Raw genomic sequence first — 3284 nt, 5'->3', positions numbered from 1 at the left:
AAAAAAAAAAAAAAAAAAAAAAAAAGGTATGCACAGCCTCTGTTTGCCATGCAGATGTTACGGTACTAACAACAGGTCATTTACAGCCCCCAGGTGAATGTCAAAGCTTTTGTTTGCATGCAGTGAGCACCTGACATCGGTGAGGCTGCCAAAAGCAATCTGTAAAGAGCTAGGAACGCCACTGACACCCAGTGCAACGCTGGCACCGGGATCAATACCCACACGGCGGCTTTCGTGCCTCCCCGCTTGCATTAGAGCTTCCTTCTGTGACTTCCCTTTGCTGTGAACAGGAGCAGAGAAAAGCACATTGGTTTTGCAAGTCATATCACAAAACCTTTCTCCTTGGAGCAACAAAATGAGTCAATCAATATGTTGCTTTTCCCCTGCCTGGCGAATGCTCGCTCTTCAATATTTAATAGGCTCCTGGCAGTTCTGCATCTGGTGTCCTCAGCCAGGAGACCATGACCGCCAGGCTCCTTTCCCCTCCTGGCATCTCTCGTGTCACAGGACGGCATCCACCAGCAATTCCCTTCTGAGAAAACCTCTGTTTTGCTGCCTGCTTTGGGTTCACCCGTGCCTCTCATTTCCCTCAAACCCTGGCTGCTGCCAGATGAAGGGTACCAGGCTGCTAAGATGCGACCTTTCCTCGCCACGTTGTACGGAGATTTCAGCAACTGTTTCACAAGGCTGAAACTCCAGCCGTGGTCCCCCTATGCCAGCTTCAGCAGCCAAACCCCCTCCAGGCGTAATTGCTCCCGAGCCACAGGTATTTGCCCATAACTGATGGGGTCATGAGTTGAAGTGTGAAGATGGGAACAAATAGAAAGAAAAAAAGAGATTCGGATGGGGAGGAGGTTCTTGAGCCAGTTTTTCTGCCGAGGCCCATGTCTCATGCAACTTCCATACCGGTACAGCCAGTGGAAAAAGTCCTATTGACATAACTGGTTACAGATCAGGTCTTACATGTTTGAAGGAAACAAAATACATTTTATGTGACCTGAGTAAATTCCCCAAGTACCTGGGCTGAGTTGTTCCTGTAATATTTTATTATAAAACCTCTGTACATATTTCTCAGAAAAATTTAGTATCAGTGCTGGCACATATACCAATTAGCAGTGGAGTTTGTTTGCCATATATACATGTTTATGAGAAAGATTTATGACATGCTTAGGAATTCCCTTAAAGAAATTACGTGCAAAAGCCTCACGTTACTCTCAAGTGAAAGGCATAAGAGCTGCAGAGTATGTATACATGCTCCAGACGTGTTTAATTTTACTGAAATCAATGGAGTAACTGTGGATTTGCAGCAGTGTAACTTAGCAAAATTCAATGCACATAGCCTATACAGTCTGTGAAATTTTCTGGAATACTTCAGAACAAAAGATGTTGGATTATTTCCGCTACATGGAAAACGTGTGCTTGAAAACTGTTTTTCTACTGAGCCACCGAACTAACGGAGAAAACAAACTACCTGTCCACTTGGATGCTAACCTGAGGGTCATCAGTTATCATAATCCTCTACTCAGTGACACGACGGGGTGTGTATGAGGATGGATTTATTGCCACTGATGAGGTCTCAGCCAGAGCATCGTCAGGGTTCAGGCAACAGATGGTTCTCAAAGGAGCTTTCCCTAAGAAAGCAGTATAGATAAGTAACTAGTGCCTATGTGCACGTATATGTTTATTCACACACACATACAGATACATACACCTCATTTAGTGTTGCTCTTTTTTATCACTTACGGGTCTCTGAATTTTAAATAAACTATGGACTAATGGTTTGATGAATCAAACATACCTATGCAACCACAATAACATTTTGCCTTTTCCTTGTACCCAAGGTGGTCTGATGCAGCAAAAAAATTAATAACCTGTATGTTAAAAACAGTTGAGCAACCATTCTCACACACAGCAATTACTCCTCATTTTTTGAAGCCACCTACTACAGCAGTTAGAACTGATCTTAGTTCTGCTGCCTCGGCAGAGGTGGGAGTAAGACTACAAAGCTCAGCGATCAGTATTCCTCCGCTCAGCGTGTTGCACATATGGCTACATCATATATAGTACAACCTACATCTTGCATGTGCCAGGTTGTCCATGCCCAGCGAGTGCCACACCATAGCTCTGTGCAGGTCACAGATTTCTGCCTTTCCCCCATCCCTGGTGTCAGGGCGATGGTATTTGCTTGATGCAAATGGAAAATGCATCTCTTCTCAGCATAGGTAATAAGATGGAGCTTAGAATCATAGAATCATAGAATCATAGAATCATAGAATCATTGAAGCATGGAATGTTTTGGGTTGGAAGGGACCCCTAGAGGCCATCTAGTCCAACCCCCCTGCAGTGAGCAGGGACACCGCTAACCAGATCAGGTTGCTCACAGCCCCGTCCAACCTGGTCTTGAATGTTTCCAGGGATGGGGCCTCCACTACTTCTCCAGCTTCTTTAAAATGGAGAATTTTCCACAACAGGCACTTTATAATGGCCACAGAGTTGTCACTTGGGAGTTGCCAATTTTCAACCGCCTATCTTATATTAATATTTATGGCGCCTGATTGCTTTAGCTCTTTGGCGCTTTCTCGACAGTTTGGAAGGAATACCCCACTGTGCAAGGAGAGACTTTGCATAGGTGCTGACACACAGTGAGTATCTTTTTTTAATCTGGTACCTACAAATCATCAAAGGTTTGGTGCTGAGGCTGTGACAACCGGGAAATGTAGAACTGGGTTTATATTTAAAAATCCCTTTTTATGTCCAACCAGTATCACACATCAAGCACTGAATGATCACTACAGTACCAATGACTTTTGGGGGGGTATTGTTTCTATTAGAAAGAAAATTTCTCCTGGGTAATCAGCACTCGGCTATCACCTCTTTCTTCCCGTGATGCTGTGAACCCGTGTTTGTGCTACTGGTGTCGCTCCGGCGGGAATGAATGGTGTGCGCCAGATAACTGCAAATGTTTCCAAAGTCTGTTAGAAAGGGAGAAAGTATCCCAAGCTCTTGATAGCCATCAGCAGGCTATAGAGAGAAACTGAGAACCAGTATCAGAAGGGGGGAAAGCGTTCAATACAGAGTTTTCCCTTTAATACATTATCGCTTGCTTCAGTTGAAGTAAAGATTTTTGTAAGCTGAGGTTAAAGTGAATTCTGTCCTCGGCTATGTTGTGGTCTTCTTTCACTGCAGGGAAACTCCTCCTGCAGCATTTTATCTTCTGGTTTAAATAATTTTTCCATAAGATAGACAATAAATGCTGCTCTGAATGCTGATAACAACGTGGCCGG

The sequence above is a fragment of the Egretta garzetta genome, unplaced genomic scaffold (assembly GCF_000687185.1).
Source record: "Egretta garzetta isolate BGI_Z169 unplaced genomic scaffold, ASM68718v1 scaffold467, whole genome shotgun sequence".
NCBI classification, from domain to species: Eukaryota; Metazoa; Chordata; class Aves; order Pelecaniformes; family Ardeidae; genus Egretta; species Egretta garzetta.
The sequence above is the reverse complement of the archived record's forward strand: the minus strand, read 5'-3'. Positions refer to the sequence as shown.